The sequence below is a fragment of the Aquila chrysaetos genome, chromosome 20 (assembly GCF_900496995.4).
Source record: "Aquila chrysaetos chrysaetos chromosome 20, bAquChr1.4, whole genome shotgun sequence".
Taxonomy (NCBI): domain Eukaryota; kingdom Metazoa; phylum Chordata; class Aves; order Accipitriformes; family Accipitridae; genus Aquila; species Aquila chrysaetos.
In genome coordinates, this window is record NC_044023.1 from 5,401,622 (window position 1) to 5,418,750 (window position 17,129).

At 46.3% G+C, this 17,129-nt stretch overlaps 2 long non-coding RNA genes across 2 annotated transcripts; both read right to left on the reverse strand.

Moving 5' to 3' along the window:
* Positions 1-3,133: 3,133 nt before the first annotated feature.
* On the reverse strand, positions 3,134-4,623 carry LOC121232474. Its single transcript, XR_005930955.1, has 2 exons — positions 4,541-4,623; positions 3,134-3,398 (listed from the first exon to the last, which is right to left on the reverse strand). It is a non-coding gene; the product is annotated as an uncharacterized LOC121232474 (long non-coding RNA).
* Positions 4,624-10,301: 5,678 nt separating this feature from the next.
* LOC121232480 lies at positions 10,302-15,884 on the reverse strand. Its single transcript, XR_005930985.1, has 2 exons — positions 15,088-15,884; positions 10,302-12,695 (listed from the first exon to the last, which is right to left on the reverse strand). It is a non-coding gene; the product is annotated as an uncharacterized LOC121232480 (long non-coding RNA).
* Positions 15,885-17,129: the final 1,245 nt, after the last annotated feature.

The window sequence follows — 17,129 nt, forward strand, 5'->3', positions numbered from 1 at the left end:
GTACTCCAATATCCAGAGCATGAAAAATAAAAGTACGAGTCTGGTATCTGACTGCGGATATGTAGTGGCAGCCTGGGCACGATCACTGTAACTCAACCCTTAGTCCTTCAGGGATCTCCTGGATTTCAGGGAAGTCAGAGCTGGCCCAGAATAAAAGGACCATAACACCACAGAGCCATCTCACACATGGTGTGCCCCTAGGAACTTCGCAAGGGCATGAGGTATCACAGAAAGCCTTCACCTTCCTCCCCACCTAGACACATCCAAATCCTCCATGGGACCTTCTTCTGTTAAAACTGACATGAAATTCCAGGTTTTCCTTCCCCGCCCCAGCCTGTCACACAGAGGAGACATTCAGAGAGAGGGATGACAGCAGAGGCCTCAGAGGCAGAGTGGAACAAGTACAAGTCAAAGCAGGCAGAGGAGCCCCCAGCAGAGCAGTGGGGAGTTCTTATTAGCTTTTATTCCACTTTACAACATTAAAAAAATGTCACTCTTCAGGCATTTGCTCCACAGTAGCATTGACAAGCACAGTCCAGCTAAGCATGGTCTCTTCAAGGGCCACTCCTGTAAGCACTTCAGCAGCTAGCACCTTCTCCTTATTTCTATGAAGTTAACCAAGGCAGCTAAAACAGACCTAGAAAATTATTCTTGGCTTCTATAGGTGTATGACCACTATCTTTCAAAGTCAATGAAACTTTGCAGTCAGACATCCACGTTGTCCAGTGGACGTGTTGGGCTGGGTTTGGCACAGGCGAGCTGCCCACGCAGTCCCACTGCAGTGTTTGCCCCCACCACACAGTTCCACATCATTCATGCTTTCTCAGCAGGTAGCTCACAGGGCAGCCTCAGGACACCCACATTCACCACCCTGAAGCAGATGCCACCAGGAACTCTCACCACCGCCAACATTCAGTCCAAGCAGCAAGCACAGGTTATTACTGCTGGTTTGCAACACTAAGGCTGGAGTTACACCATCCAGATAGAACTGGGATGGAAAGCTCAGGTGTTATTCCTCAAGGAAACAAAAGTACCCTCAAGTCCCACCACACATGGCAGCTCTGGCTCCTAAAACAGTTACCAGCTGTCCTTTACCACTACTGTGGAAGATTAGGTTGAAGGATTGACCCCTCCCAGAGCAAGCAAATTAAGAAGCGGTCTGAAATCTTCCAGGTGGGTTCAGTGGTTCCCACCCAACTTGAGTGAAACAACCGTCCGCATAACCCTCCCAATCCCTTCACAGCCTTTCACACATGCATCAACCATCACCAGAAGTGCTATACAGACAAAAAATTGACATGGTTCCTCGGACCAGAGGCTGATTGCTCACCACAGCAGTGAGCCCTCTGCCCTTCCCTCATATCCTTTGCCTTGAGTGAATACTACTGGGCACCTGCAGCAGGCTTAGCTCTGAGCTGGGCAAGCACCCAAGCATGGGGAAATTCCCTTAGCTGGGTGTTAGGAAATACCAAAGCAAAGGAATGCAGAGCACCCCTCCTCCTTTGCCAGGCTCCTGCTCTAGCCTGCAGCAGTATGCCAGTCTCAGAGTTGACACAGAATCCCTGGCTTTTGCCAACCCAGCCAGTGCACAGGCCCAAGGGGAGACCCGTAAGAGCAGTTAATTTTGAGCTGGTCTTCTCATGACACAGCTGCACACCAGTATGCGGGGAACTTTGGAACATGTGAGTAGCAACAAATTATTTCCTGCCAGGGTCCCAGGCTTCCTCCAGCAGCCCACTGCACCAGCTCTCCTTTAGGGATCCCTGCACATCCAAGGAACAGCAGACCCTCATCTCTAGGGATAAACAGAGCAGACCAATAGCCTACTATTGGGGCCCAAAAGACCAAGGCAGATATCTTAGCACAGGAAAGGCCATGAGATTTCAAAGCAACAGCTTCAGCTTCTCTCTCTTTAAATGCTCATATTATTTACAGTCTGAATTGGGTTCTTGGGTAGTATCAGTTACATGGATTAGGAGCTGTAGAGGACATTAATACAATTCCCCTTCCTGAGGTTTTTACAGCTTAATGGACAGGAAGTGTTGCTGGTTAGCCTCCAGCTTCTGACGCTCCAACCAGAATCTCCCCCAAAGTTCCCCATCTTCTCTTTGTGCTTTTTTCTATCCTAGAATCACTCTCAATTACCAATACAAAAATAGAACCGATGTCATCCATCCCTCCCAAGCTGCACATGCATTATTCATCAACATGCCTTAATTGATTCTCTCATAACCATGAGCACTTCTGCACTTGGCTATGTCATTCTTGTCCAGCAGAGCACAATTTACAAAGTTTTATGCCACTTGGAAAAGGCACTTTCAAAGTGTTACATTTCACAGCTTTTCTGAGCAGAGCTTCAAGTTAGGTCTCAATACATAGAGCCACCAGTCCTCGGTTTTGTGTCCAGCCAAAAGCGTCCATCAACTAACTGCTGCACTGATGCTTAGTGTCCTGACTGGGAGGTGAGCACTGCTCTAGATACTCTGGGCCCTCTTTCCCACAACATGGTCTTTAAAAAAAAAGAGGTGGAAGGCAGGGTTTGGGAAGGTCTTCGCACATCTGAATAAATGCTCCGAAATGTGTAATCCACAAAACATGTAGGGACTTGAAATGCCCTTGCAAAAACTTTGTGAAAGTTACAGAAGCATCTCCTGAACCTACTCACCCTGCCACAGCAGACAAGGCTCTGCGAAGGCTGTCTCTAGTGCAGGAGAAAAATACATATCCCAGCAGGAGGATAACTTGGCTTTGCCTTCAGTGCCCTGACACTAGAATACCTCTGGATTCTTCCATTCTAAGGTCTGTCCAAGAGTTCTGGAAATGGAAAGCCTGTGATGGAATGCTTGGAAACAGAGCAGATACTATCAAGGTGCAGTCCACAGACGACTGTCTGTGGTCTGGAGCAGGTCTGAATTTCTACAACCCAAGCAGCTGGGAGTCAGCATCTGACACCCCATTCAAAGCAATTAATAAATCACAAACCTCACAGGGACAAGTGTGTCGGCTTGATGGGACCATAAATCACAGCAATTGTTTCTCAAGTACTCTAGTGACAGCATTACAATTGCTACAGTACAATCCCTACTGCTGGTGGACATGCCCTTTCTTAGATCCTTCTCTTTCAAGTTTTGGGTCTAATCTGTGTTACTTTACCTGACATGGAGGAGGCATAGTCATCAGTGTGCCATGATGACACTACTCATGTTTCCTGGAGACCTTCCCTGGCCAGCAGTGCTACACAGCGCTCTGCATCACACCGCCATTCACCTGCTTAACCACATCTGTGTTGCTTCCTTTTCCACATGCCTTTACTTGTCTCTGTTTTTCCCCATTTCTTCATTTGGTGCTTGCTCTGGATGCTGTTCACTGTTCCCTTTGCTTGCTGCTGCACTGTCCCACTGTGGAAGAAAGGAACGCACTTCAGCCAGTCCCTCACTCACAGCAGGCACATCCAAACTGCAGGATGGGAAACCTGCAGGCACTGCCAAGCTGTTTCCATCCTCAGAGAAGGACTCAAGCAGTCAAGCAGAGACAAGGAAATTAAAAAAAAAAATAAATCAGAAACAGAAGTTCACTCTATTTCTAACATCACACTTAATGTAACATTAAGCTTTGTGCTGAAGGACTTGGTCATGGAGTTACCAGGGAGCCTGTTAAGTTTATGGTGGTTCAGCTTCATGGACATTTAACCAGCATCATGATATTCAGCTTGGATTTCACTTGCAACTCAACACTCAGTCTGCAGCCTTCTCCTTTCCCCACTAGAAGGGGCTAAGAACCAGACACTGGAGAACAGAAACAAGCGAGTTTCGCTATGGACAAGTTTAAAGGCGATCCTCATTACATGAAACAAGTCGAACACTTCCTCTGCATGTTAGGGTCTGCACTAGCCCAATCCAGAAGAGATTCAGTGTCATTACAGAGCAAGATCTCTCTGCTGGGGGAGCAGGTATTTATTTTGTTTTCTTAACTCTAAGTTGAGCTGCTTTGGGAGGGATTACAGTATTGCAATGCTGTAATGCCATTGCATAACTCAGCACAGCGCTGCTCACTTGAAATGCTCTTCAGCCTTCAACACCTCATTCTCAAACACTGTGTGATAGAACTGGGTACAGCCACCCGGAACAGGCAGCTGGATGGTAAAACAAGGCACCACCTCTTCTAGAGGAAGGTGGAAGAGTTTACAATTTCAAGTCAGGAAAGGGAATAACAAAGATGTATACAGAGTAACAGGAGGAAGTGAGGGCAAGACAGGGTGCTTTCCTCATAGGAGCAGCAGCGGTATATTTAAAGAAACAAAAGTTACAAGTTTAAGAACTAAACCAAGGCAACACCTTATTAGAAAAGGTCACACAGCTGCTCCTGGCAATCCCCCCAGCAGGATACCTGGCTAAGGCAAGGCTCACCCTGCTTAGCCACCTCCTACAAGGACTGAGGCCAGCAGTGAAGCCCACACAGACCTGCAGTGCTCAGACCTCCCACGAAGGGGGACAAAGCTAAACCCACAGCTCCAGCACACACAAGCACATCACTGAATTACCTGTAAATTCACAGCAAAGTCAAAAACATTTTGAAGTTCTATAGCTTCCTTCTTGCTTTGCTTAGCCAGAACTGCATACTGTGGTACAACTGAGAAGTAAGGAAGCAAAATACAGTCTTACAATAAGGCACTACCAGATTCTTGTTTGCTTCTAAGCCCAGCCTGAGAAACCAGATACCTTCATGCTCCCTCCTAGGTTCAGCTCACTCTTTTTAACCCCTCCTTCCAAGCCACCTGCTTACAGCAGGTGCAGCAAGGTGAGCACAACAACATCCACCCCCACAATGCACTGGCCCTTTCCTAGCCAGCATGAGCTTTCTGCATCCCGGGACATTTCACTCACCTAGGACAAGAGGAGACCACAGAGTAAAAAATCACTTCCTCACCTACCTTAGTGGAAAATAAACCCAGTGGTGGGTCAGGACTACCCTGCTCCCAGCTGTGCTTTGGAAGCTACAAGGAGAAGACACCAAGGGGTTACGTCTTTCCAGCAGACAGCTCTTGGCTTGTCCTTATTGGAGGCACAACTGACTTTTATGCTACTCCAAAGAGACAAGGCAACCTCCTTCTGCCAAGAGAGAAGCTGGGTCATAGAGCCGGGGGAGGCTGGCGTTTTCTTTGCTTTTGCCTATAGCCAGCTCTGCTTTTCCGTCATTAGCTGTGGGGCAGAGAAGATGACATGATCCATGACCAATGTGAATAGGTTTTCGTCACTACTCCTCTGCCAAAACATCCTTTCCAATGCTACAGTAAGCTTTCTCCTGGGGAATTAACTTTGATACCACTCCGTACAAGGGGGGTTTCCTCTGTGAGATAACACTCCCCCTGTGTTGGGCTGCAGATGTCAGGGCCCTAGTGGGCCTTAATGGCCCTGACTAGCCTCACCTGGGGCTTCCACTCACACCCTGTTGCCCATTGGCACAGGAGCTCTATTTAAACTCAACCCTGGACACTTAGTCTTGGGCTATATCAAATTCTGGTTGGTGCTACTGAATGGGGTCTGTAGATGTGTTTCCTAGCTGAACTTTGGCTCTGCCTTGCCTTAGCACTGTGAGTTTGCCTGATGATCTGGCTTTTTTGTTGATGCTGACTGCTGTCCTTCAGCCTGCCTGGCTCCTGTGACTCAGGTGTTGTGGTATGAGCACTGACTGGTGAGACCCCTGCCCTGCTGGTCCTGGGCTCCTCTTGGCTCCTAGTTCCTTGCCCCTTTAAGAGCAGCAGGTATTTGCTATTGATGGAGAAGTGAGGGACTACTTCTCAGTCCCTGCTCTTCTCCCTGTGGTTGAAGCTGTTGGCTTCTACTCTGACTGTTTGATGAAGACCCTGGGGCTTTACTGTGACTGTGGGCTGTGTATGAATGATGCTGATAGGTAGGATGGTTATAGAGCAGCTAGAGACAGCAAGGTTTTTCTCTTTTGCTGGTTTCACAACTGCACTTTAATTGTTTATCTTGAAATTTATCCTCACAGATGAGGATGGCAAAGGAAGGAGTTTGTTTTGGGAAGGGAGAAGGATATGTGCAATTAAATTACTACTAATAAAAGACTTTTTAGTTTTGAGCAGAGATATAACAGGCAGAAGGACTATGGGTGGATTATCAAGGTTTGGGAAGAGAATTTAGTGTGCTTCTCATATTAATGCTGGTAAGACCTACATTTGCTTCTTCATTCTGTAAACTCAGCCAGGCTTTACTATTAATCTATGGCTATAAAACAAGATAGCTAGCTTTTCTCTTTGCTTTTCCCTATGCTTTCCATTCTCTTCTTTGTTCTTCATGCGGGAGCTAATCCTTTGTTTGTTAGAACACCTGTAACCACTGCAAATTCTTTGATTTAAGCAGCCCATATGTAGGGATTCATGGTGATTTCACTTTTTATTTATTAGTAGTAATGCTTCCTTCTTAGTAGCATAATCCTGAGGGAATGCATGATGTGAAACTGCCTGGTGATACACATGACTGCTTGTTCAGGCAATGAAGTGTTAGTGTCACCAGGAGCTGCTGCTTTCCTGACACTCCACTGGTATCCATTGTTGCATCCCACCTGGAGCCCTGCAGCCATTGCCCACCATCCACTATCCAGAGCCTGTTGTACTAGAGGGGTTTCCTCAGCACCCTGTGTGCTGCAATTAACATTTTAATGTTTTAAACTCCATACAACTAAATGCAAGCCATAGCATCTACTGATTTGTACCTATGTTTTCTTTGTTGCTACTCTGATGTCCTCTCCTGTTTTATTACCAGTAGATATTAGTCACATTTCTTGTGATGCCAAAACATTGTTCTAAAACATTGGTGGAGTTGAAGATGAAAATAATCATACTAATGGCAGAAACTGATGTGCTTAAAATCCACAATTCATGTTCTACCATCCCAGCATCTCCCATCTTCAGGAAGGGATCTTCACAGCAGTTATTCTTGCTTCCTCATTCAGTGGGAATATATTGGTGTAATTCAGTGCTCTCTGCAGTCTCTGTCCTTTTGCAGTGGGTGGTATCTGAATTTTGGAATAATCTAACATCTTTGTAGTCTGCTTTTCCTCTACAGTAGGTGATTTCACTCATTTGAAAAACAACCCCTAAACAACAACCATTTAAACTACATTAAAGAGCATTTCTCCTTTTCATTGGCTCTGGCTTTACAATTGCTTCTGAGGTTCAGGAGCTTAAGGAAGTATCTCTGTTTTAAAAGCACATTTTCATTCCTGCAAGGCTCTCAATCTCTGTGGCATGATTTAACAAAATAGTTTTGATGGTGGACGCATTTAAGTAGGGAAATTATGGAACTGTATGTATGAAGGAGGTAACCTTGGGCCTGCTTGTTTGCATAAAATGGGAAGCAACATTAACATATTATTTCTTCATCTGTGTAGCTGGAGCCTGGGCAGGTGAATGACCTTCCTTGCTCAAATACAACATGACCTGCTCAGCCAGGCCATTGGCAGGAAGGAGGGGAGGACAATGCAATCAAGAGGCTGGGCAATTATTTTTGGAAACTTACTGCTTACAGACCAGAATAGCAGTTAAGGTGACAACATACCTGTGGGAAGGGCTTTGAGAACTGTACAGCTCTCCCTTTCAGGCACTACCAAAGGGTTATGAAACAGCAAACAGTCGCCTTTTAACAGTTCAGGGACTGGGATGTGTGTTCAGCATGTGGGGGAACAGTACTCGGGTCCTTCCCTTTCTCCAGCTTCTGGCAGAGGAAGCAGCCTCTGAGATTCCCCTCATTGCTCTGTGAGGACCCAGCACAGGACCCATGTTAGATGTCCAAATGTACCGTTTCTGACCTGCAGTTGTACTGTGATACTTCCTTGCTCCCCTCTACCTGCCTTCCTCATCTACATGGCACTGGTGAGAACAAAAGTGGAGAGTAAATTAAGCCATATGGTTTATATTACTGTCTGCACCCTGGTCTAGACCACACAAAGGATGGTTTTGAAAAAGATTAATTTGCTGAAGTTAATTACTAGGAGGGGGAAGGTATTAGTAACGGGTTTATTTTCAGTTTATTTCCAAGCATCCAAAATAACTATACAAAAAAAGGCAAATTAATCAGCAAAGCATCCACCCTGCAGCCAAGCTGCACACACCCATGGTGGGGGATTGTTATAGATGGCTGAGCATGGAAACACTGCATAGCAACCAGAATTATGTGAAGTATTAGGGGAAAATTAAAGAAAAACCACAAAAGAAGAGACAGAAGAAGGCAGAGAATGACTGGAACTGTAGCTGCAGAGGGTTAGAAATCAGCCGAGCAATAGGACTGAAGTTTACCCAGACAAGTTTCCATATACCTGCAACAGCTTCCATGCACACAGCAGCCCTGGTGTGCTTTGACATGGAGTCACAAATGGACAGGACGTGGGGCAGCGGTGACAGACCTGGTCACTCCTTTGCACAGCCACTTGCTCCACAGGAGTGAAAAGCAGTGGGCAGAGGTTTTTGCACTGATACAGACTCCTGGAAGACCAGCAGGCAGAGGAGGTGTTTCTGAACATGAGTGCCATGCTCTCAGCTCTGCTGGGAGATGAGGTGGAGGCAGGGACTGTGGCTCTCAGGGTGCTTTGACGTTGTCAGGAGATCTGTGCACCTCTCAGGGCTTTGTGGGAGAATTGCGGAGCTCTTCAGCTGTTTCAAGCTGGAGATGTATTCCACAGCACACAAACTTGTTTTTCTTAGTAATCTTAAATTTTCTTAGGCATATTCAATTAGTCCACACCCTGGGTTTAAAATTGCTTGCATACAGTCTAGGTGCAGAGCTGAGCAGCAGTGGATTGCTCCCAGCTGGTGCCTGCATGGCAAGGAGACTGCTGAATTCCCAAGAGAGGTTTGGGACACAAGTGCTCCCAGCAGTTCCCCAGCATCAAGTGATCGGAGATGTGATGAGAGGCCCTGAGCAGAACTTACAATCTAGATGCTGTGACTAGGGCAGAAGCACAGGGTAAAGTCAGAGTCCTTCCAGAAAACACAGCTCAAGTATAAGGATGCTGCATCTGACACTTATATGGGGAAGAGAGGAGCCACAGCCCTCCCTCTAGCAAACCCCCCTCAGCCAACTGCAAATCCCTCCTGGGGATTATTTCTAACTGAGCAAATTCCCACCATCAGGTACTGTTTCCTGAGGAAGGGAGATATAAGCTGTGGAGTATGATAGTGTCTGCAGGGTGACACATTCTCCTACGTGCACAGGGTAAGGGGTATAACTCCACCGACTACAAAATCCATGTGTTACCAAAGTCTTGGAAAAGGTTCAGCCAGGGAGGACCAAGAAAGAAAAGCAGCATTGGGAAAAGGAGCAAAACCTTTTCTCTAAAAGTGTGGGGAGCCTCTATAGCCAGTCCAGCAAACCGGGTTTTGTGAACTTGTCTGGCTGCAAGAAAGCTAGTTTCTTCCTCCTCTCCCATTTTGCAAGGCTCTTGGGAGAATGATGCTGATCAACTTCAGGCAAGAAGGGAACCAGTTCAGAAGAGCTGAAGCTGTGAGACCTCAGCACTCCCTTTTTTTCTATCTCCCTTTTGTGAAAGGGAGATAGAGGGAGTTGTATGGTTGGATCTGGAGATGCTGCTCTGAAGCAAACACTAAATATTCATCTCCTGGATGGTGATGAACCACAACTGGTTTGTAAAACCTTCCACAGCGGGCAATGTTGTTCCCTGCAGCTCTCCCTTGGGGATTCATCTTCCAGGAGATTCCTCCATTGCTCATGGGCAGTATTCTGTAGCCCAGGAGAACATAATGTTAGTTAACAGTAACAAGCGCGAGAAGGTTGTGTATCACAAGGAGCTCATCAGGCAGGTACCATGGCCTGATGCACCTGTCTGCTACGAAACTGGCTGGGAACCATCCCAGCCAGTATGCTGGGAGAGGCTGGGGTGGAGATAATTCAAAATGTCTATGATGAAATCTTGCCTTTATTATCTTAGTCACTAACATCCCACGTATTTCAAGGAGACCAGCATTTAACTCCCACCATCCAAAGACAAAACAAAATAAACCTTGGTACTCACAGCCACAATGCAAAACTCTGCTTTATGGAAAATAGCATCCTCGCCTCAAAAAGTGGCTAAACACGCCTCCCTCTTCCTTCCTGGCTCAAAGCTTTGTATCTGTATTTCTAAAATCTCCTGTGAGTTCTGCTGTCCAAACAGCCTGTAGATGCCACAAACATCTCTCATCACTTCCTCCCATCTTTTTAACTTCTCCTTGGGCTAAAGCATTGTTTCCCTCCCAGACTACACTGAAGATTACTACAGACACTACATTAAATGTAATGTTTTATTATGATAAGCATACAAACATTACATTAAACACAAAACATAGATTATCAAATAAGGTAATACAGGGAAAACTCTTGTCAGTCCTATCCAGTCATACTGGTGATTTGGTATGTCTAACAGCTCAGAAGGATCCTTTCCTCTGAAGAAGACTTGAAGCAGAAAGAGTCAAGAGAAAAAATCTCCAAAAACCCCACAATAATTCTTCTCAGTGGGGAATGCCAAAATCATCCCTCCAGAATGCCCCTATTTCACATGTAGTTGCATTTTATCACAATTTGACAATCATATTGCAGCAGGTAAATACACACACCTAGGAGATGGCAATTAGGCCTAGAGTAACACACTGATATTTAGATGATATTGTTTGCCAGGTTTGAGGTTTGCCATGCAAATGCAACTTGCAATATTGTGGCGAGTCAAGTGTACTCACAGGTTCTGAAAGATATACACTTACATGTAAACGCTCAGTACTAAAATTGGTATTTTTATAGTTTGTTATTCCTTTGTGTCCAGAAGTGGTAAAAATGTGTCTTTCTCAGAAACCTCTTCCATTATAGAGCAACATGTGTGTTACAGAAAATACACTGGGCATTCAGCTTGAATGATAATGCAGAGCTTCACATCACCCATTTATCATCATTTGCAGCTGTTACTGGACATCTGAACTGCTCCTAACTGCAGCTCCAGAAGCAGAGAGGACATTCAGATATTTTTCCGGTTATCATTTACCAATGCTGGTTTTAGAATAAGGATAAGGATCTGCATCGCAACAGTCACCTGCATCCCCAAAAGAATAGCCCGCTATATAAAATACTCTGCACTCCTACAAATGCAACTAAATGTTCACAAAGCTCCCTGGAGAGCAAAGCCCATAAGTGTGTCTCTGCAGTTGCTAACACAGTGTACTGTGCCCTGGGAGGCAGTGGGATTTTTCTCCTTTGTGGGCTGGCACCAGATTTAATTCCTAAAAATTCAGTGCTTTTCCCTTCCCCTTCTGCCCTATCATCAGGTCCTTCTGTTTTATTTGTGCAAAGGAATTTATGAAACTTTATTCTTGCTCTATTTCCCACCTCCCGCCGCGGACTAGGGCTATGAAGCACCTGGAAGAAAAGAAGAGACAGTGTCGTCTGTCTACATGAGGGGGCGAGGGGAAGAGGGAGGAGAAAAGCTCTCGAGCCAGCACTGCCATCTTGACCCGGCATTTTGAGCTCAGCAGAAGAACCGGCACTTTATGATGTCACCTACGACGGCGGGGATCTGGGCCTGCGCCATTAACACCAATGCGCCGAGGCCTGCCTGCATTCCCCAGGTACGTGGGCTTGGTGGTGCTCCGCGTTTCAGTAAGTGGCCCTGAAACGTCCCTCCCTGTCCCGGAGCGTTTCTGGGGCTCAGAGGCCATTTGGGGTCAGGACAGCACAAAGAGAGGTGTTGCCAGAGGAAGTCATTCCTTTCAGGTGAAAAAACATGAACTGTTTCATGGGAGACAGAAACTTAGGGCAAGCGTCCTGGGTAAATCCGAGTGCAAGCTCCTGCGGCCTGTCCCTCTTTGCAGCTTTACGTTACCTCGCTTCAGCTGATGATTTTTCGCGTGTCAAAAGCTGTTGAATGCTTTATGCTGCTAGGGCAGCTTCAGAGCTTCTTCCTAGGCATGGCTGAGTGTAAATGAGAGTAAAGGGACCTGTGTTCAGGCTTTACAGTGGTCCAGGTCCAAACGTCTCGGTAGCAATTGCAGTGGTACCATGCACACATGGCTGCTTGGAGCTGATATCTGCAAAGCTTTGAGAGCTGTAACCACCACCACTGTCAAGTTAAAGACTAGGATTACCAAATACTGGAGAAGCTACATACGACAAACACCTCATAGTTGTTACCGAGACCCTTGATGGAATCCCTCGGCAACAAAACAACTCATGAATCCAAAATTAACATGTTTGCACGTCTACAGTGCCTGTAATCATTATAGCCCACCATCATAAATTTGCTTATTGTTTCCCCATGCATCAAAACTGTCACATACAGACACTTGACCCCGTTAACTCCTGTAGACAGAAGTCATGAAGAGAACAGATATATAACCTGCACTTAAGGCCTGATAATCTCTCTTAAAAAAGAGAAAAAAACCAAAACAAACCCTTCCTCCTCTTAAAAAGGATAGTTGTCTTAAAACCATACTTTTTCCTGGTTTTGTTTAGTCTTTGTTTTTTAAAGCTGCTGTTGTTACAAGTAATCCCTAAGATCCTTGTTGCTGGAAAACATTAGGAGGAAATTGTTTATATTCCCTGTGTGTGTCTTGCAGGCATTTCACAGCACGCTGTGCATAATCTTTTCTTGCTTCCTCCTGTATGAAGAGTTTTCTTTGCTAGTTGAGTGGCTGTTTCCTATAGTAACATAACAGATAAAAAAGGAAAACCCTTGTTAAACCATAAAAACTAGCAAAGGATTTTGTGTAGTGCCTGAAATGAACTTTTAACTCATTCCCAGTTAGAGAAATCAATTAGTCAGAAAACCATGTCTCACTGCCATAATGCCACTTTCTGCTTACTTACTATCCCCTACTTTTTTCCTGTTCTCCCTTGTATATTCTGTGTACATGGTTTATCTGTGCACTTCCACTCTCCCAAAGGCTCTTTCCTGATTGCTGGATCATGGCTGCATCCCCCTGGGTAATACACAGCCCATATATCACAGGATGCATCAATTACCCCACTTCACAGTGATTTGGGAGAGAGGAGATGTATGAATACCTGCTTGAAGCTGCTAGATGCCCGTGAGAAGCTGAGCATAAAGCTCTGAGCAAGACTCTGCCCAGTACTAGCTACTGTGCAGCATTACTGCAGTGTGGTCAGGATTCAGGTGCCACGCTACTGGAAAGCAAGAGGCTTATGACAGTGCATGAACCTCTACTTCACACAACAGTGATCACTTTGAATTATTTAACTGTCCTGCTGACTTTTAGCTTGTGAACGCAGATGTGCTGTCATTCAGATGCTCAGCTAGGCAGAGTTACGTGCTCTTGGCGTTGGACTGAGTGTCTGAATGGGGAGTTTTGGCACTAGCCTGTTTGGAAGAAAGCTATTTGCCTGCTCAAGTTCTCATTAGTATCTGAGCTGATGAACTACATACTTCTGCATTTCTATGTTCCTAGATATAGATCTGGCTTCTTTCTTCAGTCTGGGCTAAACTCTCAGCCAAACCATTGCTCAGGGGGAGCTGGCTGGTGAGCCTATATCTGCACTGCTGAATTCCTGTAAACACTTGGAGAGCCTGAGGTGCACTGTCTGCCTGATGGCAAGTCCTGCAGACCCTGTGAGTGTCCAGAAGAGTTAGCATGGTTGGCCATGATACAGTCCTTGATGCTTTCAAGAGCGAAACTTCTACTGATCTACAGTAGCAGAACAATGCACAATGGTAGCTGGGCCTCTGCCAAAATGTAGGTCTCTCCCTAGCCCCTCCTCATAAATACCTCAGCTGGTTTTAGCTTGTGTTGCTGTGTTAGCTCCAGCCCAGAGAAAAACCTGCCCCATAAGCCATGCTATCACTCTTCTTCTATCACTCTTTTCTCTCCCCACAAATAACAACCTTGAACTCCTTTTGCAGTAGGTAATGTCAGCCTGCTGCCACTGTCTCTCTCTCCATCTCCATCTGGGAAGCAGAGAAGTTTTATCTGCTGCAAGAAACTTCTCTTTGCACTTTGCTTCGCCTTTTCTGCTGGAAGGAAAGCCCAAATGCTCTCTCCACACACAGGAGCAGGTTTAGCTCTCAGAAGAGGCAGTAACTGCATTCCCTGGGGCAACATCCACCTCTGTTGCACTCCGTGCATTGCCTTTTCACACTCCGTTCATGAGTGGGTCTCCCCCGCCTTACCCACTCAGAAATAGCAAAGGAGAACAGGCAGAATTTGACTGAATGAACAAATTTTGTCTCCACTTTTACATTTTATTTCTCCACCCAGTTGTTGGATGTTTTTGCTCTATGTGTGTGCACACAAATGGCTCTTTCTAAGCACATCAGTCCCGGATGATTGCTTGTTAATTTGTGCTTTGGGCTATTTTGCTTGCTCTCCTCTCCTTCGACGAGGATGCTGGTCTGGTGTGATGATCATGGTGTGCCACCTAGTGATGGGACTATTCCTTTGTCGCACATCATTTATCATGGGCACTGAGTGCACATATTTTGGCCCCGTTTGCCCACGGTCACCTGGATTGCAGGTAACCTGTGGCAATGCCTGCAGCCCCTCGGCTCTGCTCAGTCTGTCCAGGCAAGGACGATCCCACTGCACTGCCTCCTCCTGCTTACTCCCACTATCTTTCCCCCATCTTTCTACAGTAGTATCTGCCTTCTCTCAGATGTAGGCAAGAAGCAGGAGCAGACCATTTGCTGATGTGCTGGCTGCCAAGCTTGCAGGCATAAACTAATCCATCAAGCAATGTTTTTGCACAGCATGTGAAAATTTAGCATTATATACATGGCACACAAGTGCTGTTGGGGAGTCTAGACAGTGTTTAAAGCCCCTGTGGCATGAAGGATATCATTGCAAGTATTAGCCGCCATGGTACTGCATCACGCCTCATAAAACAACTTCTGAGCTATCCGGGCAGATCAAGGCTGGAAGAATGATATATGGTGCTGAGGCCTTCCTGGGAGAGCTTTGTGTCTGCTGCTCACTCCCCAGATACCCACAGGCACTGCAGGAGACTGGCAGGGTGGAAGGGAGGAAAGCACTCCCCAGAGAAGTGCATGGCAGCTGAACTGGTGCGCAGGCAGACTGACCTCCACCGCACTCCTGGAAGATGTCCTCCGTTCCCAGGTGCAGCTCCACAGACGTCTGACCTCCCGCCTGGTTGCCGCAGTCCCCTGGGGCATGGGAGTTGTAAAGAAACACCCTTCAGTTTACAAGCATCTTAGCAGGGCAGGTTTAGACCCTCCCAAAGGTTCAGTTCCTGGCATTGTACCCTTCCCTAGATGCTGCCAGGGAATCCAACTGGGTGCTGTGTGTAGTTACAGCAGCAGTGTGATACACACAAGTGCTGAGAAGGGACTGAACTCTATTGCTGGACTTACTACTCACCTGCTCTGAGTCATGCAGCGACATTATGCTGCAGAGGTTGGTAGCTGCTAAGTCAGTAACTACTGTCTCAGCTATCCTGCAACAGAAACTCAATTGCAAGTAGAAACATGGTGATGAGCAAACTGACTCGCGCAAGCAGATGGGGCAATTAATAAAAGGTGAAGTGTAGGAAGTCAATAAACTTTATCAGTGTAGATCTGTGTTGGAGGTCAAGGTAAGCAATTAACTCTCCTGAAAGCCTAAAGGGTCCTTCCTCTCTTTGTAGGGTAGCTGCGGTGAGGAGTCTCTGAATGTTGCAAGCTTCCTGATCACAAACTTTTTTCTCATCCTCAGAGCAAAGGACTGTTCAGGCAGGAAGGTGAAGCTGCTGCCTGGAGGCTGGGTCTGGGACTCTCTGCCTTTGTCAGCAGCTGTGAGTGGATGAGGCATCCCAGTCACATACTTCCACTCTTAGCTGTACTTGATGCATCCTCTGGAAACAAAGCTTGTGTCTTCCTGGCTTGTCTTACCAGTGCTGTTCCTCCTCTGATTCCACAATTAATTGTCCTTAAGTCTAGAAGCTTATTAGAGCCTGGTGAAGTGGGTTTATCCTCTCTTTACAAACTGCTGATCTTACCATTGTATTGCAAGGTGATCTGGGATATGCCAGCAACGGGGAGAAGTGGTTATTTTGTTCAAGGGAGCTTGAGCTTTGATTCAGCCTTAAGTCATCATTACTATCACTTGACCATCCTATGTGAGTGTGTTGTCTTTCTGGCTGCGGAGCCCATGGATGTGAACATGCAGAGATAACCTGCCCTTCCTTGCACACCACAGGCCTCTCTGCTACCTCTCAGCCACAAGATCCCACAAGGCAAGAGATGCAAGCTTACTGCTGGCCTCTTGTTTTTTTTTCTCTGCAGTCCACAGCAATGTTTTATTTGTTTGGTTTTTCTTCAATTGCACTATTAAAGCAAAGTGTTGGTGTGAGGGTGGGAGCTCACTCGATACATCCACTGCTCAGGGGGATTTCTGCTGCAGGATTCTCACTGCTGCAGTTGTTATCCTGTAGCTAATCAAGACTTCACAGTCAAATATTGTAAGCGTGGTAGCAGAATCTGTACCTATCCAAACACTGCCTGGGGCAGGGGTTTATACAGTTGCAGTGTAAGAAAGGGGGTTAATGTGGGCACTGGGGGGCAGGAAGCATCTCATCTGGGAATGGTGCCAGTGCTTATGAAGCCTTTCCCTGAGAGGGAGGACCCCGTTTCCTCTTACTTATTCATTTTTTCTCTTCTTTATTCTTTTAAGAGAACAGCTCCTGCCAGTACCTGGGCAATTACTAGAGGACTGTAGTGCCAGCTGAGGTTTCATTGCTTTTAAAGAGAAACCAAATTAAAAGAGAGCTTATACCATCTTGGCCCTGCAAAGTGAGCCAGTAGGACTCTGACATGCCCTGTGGGGAACAAGGGTGTTAGGCTGAGTCCTTCCCAAGTATCTCCTGAGGCCTGGAAATGCAGGAGTTGGAGGCCTGAGCACTTCAGGAGGCTGCGGCAGAGCTGCCAAGGGGTAGCTACAAGCTGTCCTATTCCAACAACGTACCAGGCTCTTGCAATGAAGCAGCAGGCTCCAAGCCTCCTTACCTGCTCAGGTGAGCCTGGGGACTGAACCCCACTTTCTCTGAGAAGTGACCCTATTTACAGTGCACCATAGATGTGGTAGGAACTGGAAACCTTAATTTTGCTCTTAGCCCTTTGAACTTAGG